The following is a 15,472-nucleotide window of genomic DNA, read 5'->3' as shown; positions in this document are numbered from 1 at the left end:
TTCATCTAGGTTTTCAAATTTCTTAGCATACAGGTCTTCATAGTAATTTCTTACGATCCTTTGTATTTCTGTGGTATCAGTTGTAATCTCTCCACTTTCATTTCTAATTCTGTTTATTTGGATCCTCTCTCTTTTTTTCTTGATGAGCCTACTTAAAGGCTTGTCGATTTTGTTTATCTTTTCAAAGAACCAGCTCCTGGATTCATTGATCCTTACAATTGTGCTTTTAGTCTCTATGTCATTTAGTTCTGCTCTGATCTTGGTTATTTCCTTCCTTCTGCTTGCTCTGGGCTGTCTTTGTTGTTGTTCCTCCAGTTCTTGTAGGCGTAGGGTTAGGTTGTTTGTGTGAACTGTTTCTAACTTCTTAAGGTAGGCCTGTATTGCTATGAACTTCCCTCTCAGGACTGCCTTTGCTGTGTCCCATAGGTTTTGGGTTGTTGTGAGTTCGTTTTCATTTGTTTCCAGGAAGTTTTTGATTTCTTCCCTAATCTCATTCTTGACCCATTCATTGTTTAATAGCATGCTATTCAGTCTCCATGCTTTTGAGTGTTTTGGGTTTTTACCCTTGGCGTTGGTTTCTAGTTTCAGTCCCTTGTGGTCAGAGAAGATGCTTGATATGATTTCAATTTTCTTGAATTTGTTGAGGCTTGCTTTGTGTCCTATCATGTGGTCTATCTTTGAAAAAGTTCCATGGACACTTGAAAAGAACGTGTATTTTGCTTCTTTGGGATGAAAAGCTCTGTATATATCAGTTAAGTCCATTTCCTCTAAGGTATTGTTAAGTGACACAATATCTTTGTTGATCTTTTGTTTGGAAGACCTGTCCATTTTTGATAGTGGGGTGTTAAAATCCCCTACTATAATTGTGTTGCTGTCAATATCTTTCTTGAAATCCTCCAAGATTTTCTTTATGTATTTGGGTGCTCCTATGTTGGGTGCATATATATTTACAATGTTTATGTCTTCTTGGTGGATTCTTCCTTTGAGTATTATGAAGTGACCTTCTGGGTCTCTCTTTATGGCCCTTCTTTGGAAGACTATTTTGTCAGATATGAGTATTGCTACCCCTGCTTTTTTTTCCTGTCCGTTTGCTTGGAAGATTTGTTTCCAGCCCTTCACTTTCAGTCTGTGTAAGTCTTTTGTCCTGAGATGGGTTTCTTGTAGGCAGCATATGTGTGGGTCATGTTTTCTTATCCATTCAGCTGTTCTATGTCTTTTGATTGGAGCATTTAATCCATTTACATTTAAGGTTATTATCGATAGGTAGTTATTCATTGCCATTATTTCCTACCTGTGTTCCTCTGTCTTTCTCTTTTCCTTCCTTTCCTTAAAGCAGTCCCTTTAGCATCTCTTGCAGAGCTGGTTTGGTGGAGCTGTATTCTTTTAGACTTCTTTTGTCTGGGAAACTCTTTATTTGGTCTTCTATCTTGATTGAGAGCCTTGCTGGGTAAAGTAGTCTTGGTTGCAGGCCTCTGGTTCTCATTACTAGGAATATTTTTTGCCATTCTCTTCTGGCTTGGAGCGTTTCCATTGAGAAGTCAGTTGCTAACCTTATTGGGGCTCCCTTGTATGTTACTTCCTTTTTCTCCCTTGCTGTCTTTAAGATCCTCTCTTTGTCTTGGAAATTTGCCATTTTAATTATGATGTGTCTTGCAGTGGGTCTCTTTGGGTTCCTCTTGTTTGGGACTCTCTGTGATTCCTGGATTTGGGTGACTTTTTCTCTTCTCAGATTAGGGAAATTTTCCATCATTACTTTTTCAAACAGGTTTTCTATGCCTTGCTCTTCTTCTTCTCCTTCTGGTATTCCTATTATACGGATATTGTTACGTTTCATGTTGTCCTGCATTTCCCTTATTGCCTCTTCATTCTTTCTGAGCCTCTTTTCCTTTTCTTGCTCCTTCTGGGTGTTTTTTTCTACTTTATCCTCCAGCTCGCTGATCCGATCCTCTGCTTCGTCAAGTCTGCTTTTAATTCCTTCTACTGTGTTCTTCAATTCAGAAATTGTATTCTTCATTTCCTCTTGGCTCTTGTTGATATTTTCTATTTCCTTTTTCATGTTGATATAGTTTGCAGTGAGTTCATTGTAGTTTCCTTGTAGTTTCTGGTAGTTCTCTTTGAGCTCAGAGAGCTCAGTGAGTTTCCTGATGACCATTGCTTTGAACTCAGTATCTGATAGTTGACTTGCCTCTTTTTCGGTTAGTATTCTTTCTGAGACTTCCTCCTTTCCTTTCATTTGGGAATTGTTTCTTTGTCTTCCCATTGTTTGTGAGGCTCTTCTTGTTGGCCTCTGCGTCTTAAATTGCTTTGTTCTGACTCCCTGGATTTATGATATGAACTTCTATGGTAGAATGCCAATGGGATTCGGTGGTGCTGTCTCCTTACTCTCCTGTGCTCACTGGTCTTGAGCTGACGTTTATGTGTTTAACACGGTCTAACTCTAGTCTTTTCAGCACTCCAGGTTTTGTTGTCTCACCTGTGGGAAAAAGAGAAAGGGGGGGCAAAAGAAAAGAAAAAAAAAAAAACACACACACACACACAAAACAAACCAAAAGAAAGATGGGAAGGAGGGAAAAAGGAAATAGGAAAGGAGGAAAGGAAGGAAGGAGGGAAGAAGGAATAAAGAAAGATCGGAGGCAAGATAAGAAGGAATTTTAGCAAAAATTAAAACATAGAAATAGATAAAAGAAGGCAGGAAGAAGACATAAAAATGGTAAAGGATGGGAGGAAGAAGGAATGAAAAAAAAGAAAAAAAGAGAGAGGAAGAAGGAATGCAGGGGGAAAGGAAAAAAAAGAAAAAGGATAAAAAAAAAAAAATCTTCTGTTGGCTTTAAACCGGTCAGGTTATTTCTGCTGGTGTCCTGTCTGTGCAACGGGAGGTGGTGGTTGGAAGGATTGGTTTCACTTTTCTCTCATCTTGGGTCACACTCTTCGCTGTTTTGTAGGTGTGGTCCCTGGCAGTCAATCAGTCCGTTGATCAGCCAATCCAGCCGCTTTGGCTTGTGACGCGTGCGTGCGCAGCAGGGGAATCCAGCCGCTTTGGGTCTGTGACGTTATTTTGTGCCCTGAGCGCGCAGCCGGCGGACCAATCGAGCCGCCAGGGCTTGGAACGCTGGCGCGCAGGCGGCGGATTCAGCCGCCTTGGGGTTAGGACACTCGCCAGCAGCTTTGTATTTGGAAAACAGGCACCCAGCCGGCCCTGTGCTTGGTGAGCGCGCGCAGCCCACTGAGCCACAGGCTCTGTGCTTGGGGGCCGATCCAGCCGCCCTGGGCTTGAGTCTCTCAGGCGGGCGGGGCCGCCCTGGGACTGAATCACGCGGCACTCGGTTCCGAGGTTTTGGGCCTGTGGGTGGAGCAGCTAGTCTCTGCTCCAAATTATCTCGGAGGTTTCAGGTGTGGGCGCCCCTCCGGGGTTTCAAGTGTGGGTCCCATTCGCTAATCTGCTCGCGCGCGACCGGACCTCAGGTGAGCGTAGCAGTCCAGGGGTGGAGGGGGAGGGGCGCCAGGGGCCTCGGCTACTACCGAGAGTTCTCTAATTAGCCCCTGTCTCTATTTTCTTTTTCTTTTTGAGAAATTCCTCCTTTTCAAGCCCCCCTGGTCTAATCAAGCACCTGGCTGCTCACAGCGCAGCCTGGCCCTCTCCCAAGACTCCTGCAGGAGCCCCTGCGCCAGGGCTGGCGCTTCTGCCGCCCTTGTACCGCGCGGTCCTGGGTCCCGTGGACCTTATTGTCCTTGAGCACTCTTCTTACCGTCAGATCTTTCAGTGTCCTCTATCTTTGGTCTCTGATCTTCGTATATGCTGGAATACTGTTGGCTGTTCGCTCTGCTCCTCAGATCAGCTAGGTATTTCCCTGGCGTTGAGGGGAAGTGGACTCCGCTCCCACCTATGTTGCCGCCATCTTGAAATCCCCTGATTTTTAAAATGTTTTAAAACTTCCACTGAGGTGGCAAATTTGTTGGTTCTATGTAAATTCTTTAGAATTTTCAAGATTTGCTATTAAATCCACCCAGTTAATGGTCAGTGAATCTTATTGTTGGCATAACTGCAGTGTCTTTATTCTAATTGTGTTCTGCCTTGCAGTCTGTTGTGTTTGCTATTACTAGCTTTATGTCAGCTTTTTTTATGTTTTGGTCTAGGGTTTTCTGGGTATATCTTTTACCCCTCTACCTTTCTCTGTGATCTAATGTTAAGTACACTTCATTCATGGGGAACCAAGTTCTGCTCTGTTACAGGAACCCTAACTGGTCCTAAACCCTCAGGAACAAAGACCCTAGAAGTATCTTTGCTTGTGTTTGTGCTACATGCACACTCACATACATCCACACTTCACATACATTCTCACATACACAGTTACACTCATGCATTCACACGTATACAACAGAACCTTGAATAATGTCATTTTGTTCAGGAACTTAACTCTTGTTTATAATTAGACTATGGTAACACTGGTTTGTTATACTTCTTTTTACTTGAAATCACAGAATCTGTCAATAACATTAAATAAGGACTTATGCACATGCACACACACAACCACACAAACACACCCTCAAAGCAGTTTTAATTGATAGGAAATTTCAGTTTAAAATAGCTACGGGTTTCTACATGGGCATTTTAGACTCTGGAGGAAATGAAGAAGGTGCCTGTAATTAACACAGTTCATCACACACAGAGAAGGAGCCTTGGTAAGTGGGCTGGATTTTAGTCCCTTTGTGTGACTTTGCTGGCTGGGTGAAACTCTTCTCTGAGGGGCCTTTATTTTCCCTTCACTAAATGAGGCTCATTTTAGGGCTTTTCCTGCTTAACGGCTTCTGCCTACCTTGAAGGGCTGGCTAGGAGAAGTGCTGGCTAGGAGAAGTGCTCCCTGGGGGCTTTTGTTGGAAGGATGTTAACAGGTAGGAGGGATGGGAGAGGCCTTTGGATAGAGTGGCCAGTGGGGTCTATGGTCCCCTTATCAGTCAGCCACATACCAAGGACACATGGACACGTGGTTTTGTCTCTAAGTGTCAGACAAGGCAATTTAATTAAATGTAATTGAGCAGCTACCAACATGACATCATAGTTCCTGGAAGCTAAATTGTAGCCATAACTCTAGCAGCTTTTATGTCCTTCCAGAGTCCTAAAAAATTTTCCACATGTATATTTTTTCAGTTCTCTGGGCTTCACTTAGTTACCTTCACAGGGACTGGCCTTCAAGGGTTAGGCCCACCTGCTTTTTAGCAGGCCCTCTAGCGTCACTGAAGTCCTACCAGTAATTAAGCCTTTAAACAGATGTGGAAGCTTTGATATTAGTAATTCAGTCACCCCTGTTTACTGATCTCTGCCATCAGCAGAGTTGATAGCAAAATGCTTTAACTAAAATTATTGTCAATAAGTTGATGTAATGCCATAATTTGCATTATAGAATTTATGCAAATTATAGGGAGAAAAGGTCACTTCTAGAAAATGTCTCGGTAGTTATGACATCTAATAGACATGATTGTTCCAGTGTGAGAAGCTGCAAGTGTAGCGGGAACAGGGAGGAAGAAAGGGGGCTTCTGCTGGGTTACAGAGCTAAGAGGTGAAAAGGCCAGGTCTCTCTATGAGCTCCAAGTGGGTCTTCCACTGAGAAATTCCATCTTGCATCTTTGCTGCTATCCCATTTGGCTTGGAAAGTACATATCCCTGGTTGAATAATCCACCAGAGTCTCTAGGTGGCTCTGTCACTGGCCATGCCATCTGGGCTGGATAGTCCCACCTGGAGCAAAGGATGAAACTAGTAGCAGTTCACCTTGGAGCAAGCCAGGGAGCCTCCTTGCTGCCAAGCTATGCAGACACTCAGAGGAACAATGGAGGCTTCTGATGAAGGCACTGTATGCTGCACCCTCCCATACCCCTTCCCCATGCAGGGATGGCCATGACCAGGTAAAAGGACACCTATACTGGTACCTGGCCGCAGTGTGCTAAATGTTGGCTAGGATGGATACCTGGGGGCTTAGGGGCCAGGTCTGGAAAGATCAGACTAAGGGACCCAACACATTGCAGATCCCTTTCAGATGCTTATAGGGCTGATGTTTACTCAGTGCCACACCATGAGGGCAGATCCATCTGGAAGAAGTAAGCTCCTTGTGGTAGTGAAGGAGGAGAGACCGCATGAAAAAGACCAGGGGATTCAGAGTCTTTATTCTTCATCTGTGAAATGGGAATAAAAGTATCTTTCTCTCAAAGTCACTCTACAGATTGATGGAGACCCTAGGCCCAATCCAAGGTGTTCTGTAGTTCTGCTGGTGCAGGTTTGGGGTAGGAGAAGACAAATGGCCCCCTGCCAGGCAGATTTTTTTATTTTTTAAAAATTTGTATTGTTATTCAATTACAGTTGTCTGCATTTTCTCCCCATCCCTCCACCCCCCCCAGCCAAACCCACCTCCCTCCCCCACCTCCACCCTCCCCCTTGATTTTGTCCCTGTGTCCTTTATAGTAGCTCCTGTAAACCCCTCTCCCCGCTATCCCCTCCCCACTCCCCTCTGGCTATTGTTAGATTGTTCTTAATTTCAATGCTCTGGTTATATTTTGTTTGCTTTTTTCTTCTGTTGATTATGTTCCAGTTAAAGGTAAGATCATATGGTATTTGTCCCTCACCGCCTTCTGCCAGGCAGATTCTAAGATTCTCATCCTCAGCTCAACCCCATTCTGCACCAAGGTCCCTATGATAGAGTGAGGGTTCTGAAAGAGCAGGACACAAACTGCTGAGGATCTGGGCTTGGGCATGAGCAGAGGACAGGGCAAGCCAAAACACAGGTAAAATAGACACCAGGAAATAGGGTACAGCCCTGAATCCTCACACAACACTGCTTGTGGACTGTGTCTGTGCTTCCTGTGGCTTCGAATCCAAGGCCTGGTCCTTGGTGCTTTGAGCCACAGCTTAATGTGAAATGCAGACTGATGCCTCAGGGAGGCAGAGACTTCATGCTTCTGGCCACTCTGAGTTCTACCAAGCCTTGCCCCACACTGCCAGGGCAGGGGGCTTTATTCTGATGGGTCCAGGCCAGTGGTCACTCTTCAAGAGGTGGGAGAATGGGACGTAGTGCCCTTGTACACAATGGGGGTGACTTGTGGGTAGAGGCCAGGCCATTTTTAGATGGTAACAATAGTAATGAATGAAATGAGAACAAGTGGCACTTGGTGCCATCTACTATCTGCTCAAGAAGTCAAGGAAGGATTACCAATGGATATCTGGCATCCCCACAACCTTCATTATGATCTGGGTCACCTCATTCCTGGGCCAACCTCAAGATCAGATCCTAGGGACTGCCATGTCCCTACCTCATGTTGCTACCATAGGTTCACTCCCACACCATTTCTGAGAATCATCACAGAGTGAGGGATGAGGATGGTCTGGTGGAGAGCAGATTTCTGGAGTAGGGAGAGGAGTCGGCCAGGGCCCAGCACCTGAGGAGGGCTTGTCTGCTTCAGCAGACAATGCCCTTTGTTATTAGCCAGGAGGGCAGTTGGACACACTGCACCGCTCTGGTGTGGAAAGACAATAAAACAGATACTGACTTCAATCTTAATCTGGCACGATTGAGCCTCTGGACCCCATGGCATAAAGCACTATAAATGATGGGTCCAGAAGCAAGTGGAGGTAGAAATATGAAAAGAAAATACCCTGATTTATTCAATTTAATGGAACAAGCATTCAGACAGTCTGATATTTGTTAGGTGCTCTAGGGTACAAAAATGAATGAGATACATCTAGCATTTTCAAGTCTGACAGATGAATTCGTGGCCTCATGGTAAAAGGGGGGAGGGTGACCTATGTATGTCCTGGGCCCCCTTAGAGGTCCAGATTCAAGGCAGGACAAGTGAAGGGAGAGGAAGTGAAGGGAATGTGAGATGGAGGAAGCTATGTGTAGCAGTGTGGAGGAAGCACCAGCCTTGACCACACCCAGGAGGAGTCGGTGACCGCTAACTTACTGCAGACAAGCCCTCTGCCAGGAGATAGCTCCTCTTACCACTCATCTGCAGACTTCACCCTTGTCTCCCTCACAGGCAGAGGTAGGAGACCCTAAGTCCTTTATGTTCACTTCTGTGGTTTTATTTATCCTCCCTATCCATTGCCACCTCCTTCTGGCAATTCAGACCCAAGTCTTGAGCCCTGCCTCCTTACCAGCCTGCCTCTTTCTGGGCTGCAGGCTCCCTGGACCCCACCTCTCTACCCCCACCTCTCCTCAACTCTAGACTCTTGAGTCAACTACACACTCTGGGTTCCTTTGACACCTACAGTATCTATTATCTAGGGATCAGACTGCACCAGGATTCACCCATATTTCCTCTCTCTCTGAATTGACCCATCTCTGCTACTCAGATCAAAATCCCCTTGAGTCCTCCCCCATCACCACCATGTTCCCTCACTTCCCACACCCAATCCAAGGTCACCCTGTTGCCCACCTCCAGAATATGCACAGCTTCACCTGGATCCTTTCCTTACCTAGGTTTCTCCCTCACCTGGGCTCTTCCCTCACCTGGACTCTCACTCTTTCACCTCAGCTGCCATCCTAGTCCAACCAGACTCTGCTCCACCTCTACCCAGCAGCAAAAGAATCTTTTGAAGAGGGTATGGTCCCATTGCTTCTCAGCTTAATTTAGCAGTAGCTGCCACTGCATCCAGGCCAAACTCACCCTCCTCACTCCTCTGCACAGCCATCTACAGGACCTGTTCACTCTCCAATTTCATCTCCTTTCCTGCTTTAGCACCCACATCAGACAGTCTAGCCACTATCTTTTTTGTCACCCCCACATTTGCCAAGTCTCTGGGTTTTTGCTCAGCTGTGCAGTCTGTGTGGAACTCTTTATCCTGTATCCCTGCAAGTTGCTTCCTTCCTTCCACTCAGATATCCCCTCAGGGGCATCTTCTCCAGCCCAGCCAGAGGTCCTCCACTGCCTGAGCAGAACTGGTTCATGTTATTTGACTACCCAATGACAGCCTGTCTCCTCTTCCACCCTGACATGTCAGCAGTTTGACTAACCATCTCATTCATCATTAGACCTCTAACACCAAAGCAGAACCTCAAAGATGCTCAGTGCCCCAGATGTGCCCACTGAATGGCCCTCTGTGCCTCAGTTCCTTCATCTTTAATCTTTCAGACAGAATTTGGTGTGGTTACTATTTATGTCATTAATGTGGCACAGTTGAGGGTCCCAGTGTTCCCCACTCACATATGTGCCACATGGAACCTAGGGATAGACCCATTTACAAAGAGCCAGGCCCTTGATTTGATTTGGCTTTGACCTCCCAGCACCCTTCACCCATATCCTGGGTCCTGTCTCTTTACAGGATAATTGTAGGAAGTAACTCCATTTAAGGGACAATTGCTCCAGCAATATGATGGTGCACTCAAAGCTAATGGATCCAGCATCCTTTCATACTAAGCACATGTTTCAGCAGAGCATAGGGTGTTCTTTGAAGAAAGCCTTATTATACATCAAGTTCTGCCCTCACTGGGCTCTCAGCAGGCAGGATGAGAACCTGAGAGTCAATGGGTGGTGAAGGCTCAGAGATGCTGTGTGTACTCACTCCTTCTTAAGGATGTGGCTGACTGGGGCAAAAGGTCAGCTTGCAGGGAGTGTGGCTCTGGGCAGGTGCTCTGCACACTTCATCTAACCTCCATTTGCCCTTATGATACTGCCATTGTTAGCTCAGGTTACATGTGAGAACACTGAGGATGAAAGATAAAGGAACATGCCCAAGTCTACATAGCTGGTAAGTAGGGGAGCTGAGAACTCTTTTAGAAATTAGTCACATGCTTCCCCACTCCCACTCTCCTTTTTCTGACTTAGCTTCACACTTCCTGCAGGGCCCATGGCACTGCCTCCTCATTGTTCTCCCTTCATTTCATCACCACTCCTATCTGCCATAACTTAACTCTCTAAATGCAAAAATTATATTGTCATTCATTCCCCATCATTAAAATTCTTCACTGAATTTCAAGAGATCCTGGGATTCCATGATGTTGTCTTCACACCACTGTAACTAGTCCCCACTTGCCTGCCTCAGGAACACCTCTGCCAGCCCTCTCCTGGCACACTGCCTTGGGCCCCACCACACTGCACCCCATGCAGGCAACTATTCAGGCCCAAACACTTGGTTCTTCCTAGTCTTGGTACCTGCTGCTCGGTCAAGGTAAAAGGCCTTCCACATATCCTGCCCAGGAAACATCCCTTCACCCTTGGGAAGGATGCCACAAGTATTTCTTCCCCAGGCCTATGTCCACAGAAGCTCCTATTCCTATGGCTGCTCCTCATCTGTACTGGAGGCTTCTCCAGGGCAAGAGAAAGTTGGGTGCAGGGACTAAGAGCATACCTCACCCCCACATTCTCTGGGCTCAAGGCTACCACTGTACCTGCCCAGCTGACTCATTCCACAGATATTGATTAAAGGCTCATTATAAGTCAGGGCCCGTACTGAGCACTGGGACACAGAAGTAACAAAACATAAATCCTGCCCAATAGGATGAAATGTTCACTGAGGACAGGCATCATTGAGGCAGTGGAGACACCAGAGCCAAGGCCTTGGCTGAGGGTGACCTGGAAAGGGCTAGTGGAGTAGAGCCCTGAGGGAGAGCAGGGTGTGGTCAAAGAAGCTGCTGTGCAGAGGAGGAGCGGCCTCTGCAGGCGTTCTGACTTCTGCCTCAGAAAAACCACTGTGGCTCCTGGAAGATTATAGACCATAGGTCAGGGGAGCACAGAGGCATAGGCTGGTACAGGAATCAAGTAAGGGACAACAGGGGACAGGCAGGGTGGACAAGGAGGTAAGCGGAGGAAGATTCTAGGTTTATTTGGAAGGTAAAGGGCATGGAATCTGATGGAAGATGGGATGTGGGAGATGAGAGGAGTCACCAGGACTTGTAGCCTAAGAAATTGGAAGGACAGATATGCTGTCAGTGGGGTAGGGGACAGAGGGGTGCTTGTTGGGAAGGGAAATCAGAACAGTTAACTTTTGTATGGTTACTGGATATAGGGTGGAAATGTCTGTACCTGGACATTGGATCTATGAACCTGCTGTGATATTTTTGCTCTGAGCCCTTATCCCTGGCCTCTTCACAGGATCACCTCAGCACCAGCATTTGGCAATTCCTCACCCCACCCTCCCCCATTAAGGTGAGTCCTAGGGACCTGAGATGACTGTAAAGATACCTGGGCACCATGCACATATCAGTCACATGGGGTGCCTAGTACACATATCGTTCCCAAGGGCCGTTCCTGCCTAAGGGGACATCGTATGGAAGGCAGCACCCAGGCTATGGTGAAGTGAGAAACATGTCTGTGCCTTGGACTATAGCAGGGGGAAGGCAGCCTGGAAGTCATGACCCCCAGACACCTGCCAGCTGCCACACATCCAAGCCCTCCACTCCCAAGAGAGCTGCTGTATTCAGTCCCTGGAATTAGGCCCCAGAGGAGTGAACTCCTTACCTGTCACTATTGAGGAATGACTTTTCTTCTTTCCACAAACCGGCAAATTAATTCATGCCATCTATTTTCCTGACACAGATCAAAGGTTGTCAAATTCCTTTACCCACTTAATGATCTGTAATATAACTTTCCATTTCCTGACTAAGCTATTAGATGAAATAGAATTCATAATAGCCTCCCAACAGCATCTATGCACCTGTGCACAGTCAGGCAGGAGACCCTAAGAGGTTTGTCAGCTAGGACGTAACTTTCTAAAGAGATTATGCAAACCAGACCTCAAGCCATATAGTACTTTTGATACTGAACAGATTCTGTGGTTCATATGAAGCTGAAAATGTATGACATATATGCCACTCCTGCCCTTACCATGTTCATGGCAGACATTAATCAATTATAGGCACTCTTCACTGAGTTCAAACATGACTTCTGTTCAAAACCATCAACAGATAATACAAGTCCCAGCCTGGAAAAGAAAACCTCTTGACTATCCAGACAAGAGAAATTAATTGATAGATCTTACCACACTACCTTGTGTCCCTTTCTGTTTGGGGTGTGTGTATGTGTGTGTGTGTGTGTGTGTACATTGTGGCTTCTGAGCATGGATACCAGTAAGTGACTGGGATCCTCAAGCTGAACCTCTTCTAGGCTGTTCAAGTGGGCACAGCCAGGGCCATTTTCTACAGCCAGGAGAGAGCAGACCCAAGCCTGCCTACCTCCCCTCACACAGGGGTAGACCACCCAAGCTCCTGACATATAAACACCCTGCTAGACAAGGCCAGGATTATTGGTAGTCGGCAACAAATAAGGTGATTGTTAGAAGATACACACCGAGGCACCAGCCACCCCTCACTGGCTTTGTGACATTAGAGAGTAAACATAAAGGCTGACAGTGCCAGTTGAGAAAAGCACATGGCCACCTCATCCTGTCCTTCGTTAATCTCCAATCTGCTCTGGCAAGATATCTTCAGCATTTTAGCTCCAGCTGGGCAAATGCTGTCCTCAGCCTTTGGTGGAAAGGGCAAGTGCACTCCCAAGCCCAGAGGGGAGCTGTCTTATAGAGACAGAAGTCCCTGCCCCTGCCTTGATTGGTTCATCCTCATGCAAATGAGGATTACAAATCCTCACAGTTTGATTGGTCCAAAAGACACTGATTAGTCAGACTGGAGCTATTCTGATTGGTCAGTGAAGATGTTGATGGGAATATAGCTGCAAGTTCCAGTGGGATGGGAAAAGCCTCAGACTTATTGGTTGAAATAGGAAACTTTTTCAGGGCTGGCCCAGATGGCAGAAACACAGTGTAAGCAGGTAGTTCAGTATAGAGGCAGGTGGTTCAGTGCAGGCTTCCCCATTAAATATGGTTTGTGTGAGACGCCCCTATGTAGAAATGGTTGGTAGGCTCCGTTTTTCTTTTGTTTGTTTCTTTCTTGTTTTGAACCCAGTTAAGCCACCAGGAGCCCTTCTTAGTAGGCATCTTCTTTCTCAAGGTCCACACCCTAAACTGGCTGCCCAAGAGGCCAGCTGACCTGCCACATGTCCCTTTGTTGCCCAGCTTTTCCTGGACCCTGGTGATTTTCATTGACTATAGTGTGGTCTTCCTGAACATTCAGCCACATTCTCCGAAGCAGTGAGGCTTGCTTTCCTCACCCCTGCCTCAACCTGAACCTTTTAAGCAAATCAGCAATGTAATTATTGATCTATAAAAGAAAAGAAATTAATACAGCTACCCACATCCTTTGTACATAAAGAGTATTTAACAATGAACTCTGCTTAAATTTCATAAAAGCCTCTTCAGCAAATCAGCACGCAGGTATTGATCTGGAGCTTGCCTGTAAGTCCCAGCTCTCTGTCTCGCCCACTGAAGAGCCATCACTTGGTCTGTTCTGACCCTCCTTTTATATTTATGGCCTGGTGCTTACATGATTCCCCCCCATCCTCACACCAGTTTTGATAGTTCCACTGCCTCTCAGCAAAGGCTGAGCTGCTTTCCTGCTGACCTTCCTTTTCCTGGAGTCCGGGTGCCAATTCAGGATCTCTGTAGGCTTGTGCTAGGTTGTCACACTAAGGCTTAGGCCTGCCCAGGAGACCCCCCTGAAATGCAGCTGGAACCTTTAATATGCATCTTCTCTTATACCCTCCCAATAACTCTATAAAATAGGCATTCCCATCTCTACCTTATAGAGGAGAAAACCAAGGCTCAAGGTATAATGACCCTCACCAAGTCACAGAGAAAGTGAGGGCCAGACACTGGAATTCAAGCCAATGTTCCCAGCAACTTCCTTTTCAGAATGTGAGTCATTGCTGGCATTGCTCATAGTAGAAAAAATTGGGCCAAATGTTCATGAACTGTGGGCTCTAGGGCTGGATGTGTCCCTAAAGAGGCCTTGTCCCAGCACCCATGGAGACCAGGGAATCCAGCAGATCTCAGTCAAAGCACCCACTGGAACTGGCTCCCTCAAGATGAATCAAACCCTTGACACCTTTCTGTCCATACTTGACCTAGCCTGTCAGTCTACCCATGTGACTATGACATGATATAGAGGCCCTATCATGTTTAACTGGGGAGTAGCAGGGGCTACTTATGGGCAGGGTCAATCTTGTCTTCCAAGCAGTGCTCTGAGCTCACCACTAGCTGCTCAGGGGGGCAGAGGGGGCCTGTGAACCATGGCCTCTTCGTGTGTATTCTTCCAGCTTGGGCTTTGTGTTAGGGGTGGGTAGGGTGCCAACACTTGAGGTAGAAGGTACAGTAACAAGAATCTGTGGGAGGAGTCAGGGTCTCTGGGTCTGGTCTGGCTGAGAACTAACCTCCAGGGTACCCCAAATCCCTCTCTTCTGGCCACAGAAGATACCCTTGTGAAATGGGCTCAGACCTTGGTCTCCAAGAGCCCTCCAACTCTGGCACTATGCAAAGCAGCAGAGCAGGGATTCCGAAAGCTCCAAGCCATAGACATTGCTTGGCTAAGCAATAAGTCATTTATTGGATAAGTCACTTGTCCAATCAATCAGAAATTCTCACTGCCTAAAGATGCTGGGAGCCCCTGGTGCCCTGGGACTGGCTGTGGTGTCATCCACCCACTGTCCATCCAGGCCTATCCATGAGATATCAGCTCACTCCTTGTCTCTGTCTTGGCTTTGACCTCTGGGTTCTCTCTTCCTTCTCCCCTGGCCTCCCTCACACTCTCCTCTCTGTCTCTCTTCTGTGTTTGCCTTCTTGTATATCTTTCTATTTCTTGGTTTCTATTTTCTTATCTGCTGGTATTTTTTTTTTCTTTTTTATGAATCTCTTTCTGGTTTTTCTCTGCTTCTCCTTCTGACACTCTGTTTGCCTATGTGACCCATGCCCTTGACTACCCATTTCCAATGTTCCCTGGACCAGATTGGTATATGAATGGCCAGGTCTGGAGAAAAGCCTGTGGCACTGAGATTCCTGAGACCTGGCTTAACCAATGGACCAGCCTGTGTGGGTGGGTGCCTCTAATCCAGTGGCTCAGAGAGGCTTCTCCTGAGAGTGTTATTGAGACTAGGCCTATCTCCTCCTGGAGGGTCAGGGACCTGCTGAGGGGATCCTAATATGCCTTATCACAGCTTCTGGGGAACTGCACTGGGTATGAATCCTCAGGTAAGCTCACATGGCATCTTTCTTATTCCTGCAGTCCCCACTGGCCCCATATCCAATCACTGCACCTGGCAGGCCTACAGTCATGGTTAGGGGAAGACTCTGCTCCAGATGATCCTAAGGAAACCAGAGAAGGAAGTGGGTGCCACGTTTCACAGCATCTCTTCCCCAACCCCTTCCACTCCTGACTTTTGCTGCCAGGGAGAGGAAAGGTCAGATTCCAGGGGTGACCAGGACCCCACATCTCTATCAATCATCCAAGGGCCAGCTGCATGAGGTGCTGTCCTCAAGCTTAGACAACAAATTCCCAAGCCTTTGGTGTTCCTTGATGAGAGAATATTTGTGAGTCATTTGTATGTAGATACTGTACCCTACTGAAAAGGGGGATCGACACAGAGTCAAGGACTAGGATCTGA

Source organism: Desmodus rotundus, chromosome 4 (genome assembly GCF_022682495.2).
Source record: "Desmodus rotundus isolate HL8 chromosome 4, HLdesRot8A.1, whole genome shotgun sequence".
NCBI lineage: Eukaryota > Metazoa > Chordata > Mammalia > Chiroptera > Phyllostomidae > Desmodus > Desmodus rotundus.
Note: the sequence above shows the minus strand (reverse complement) of the source record.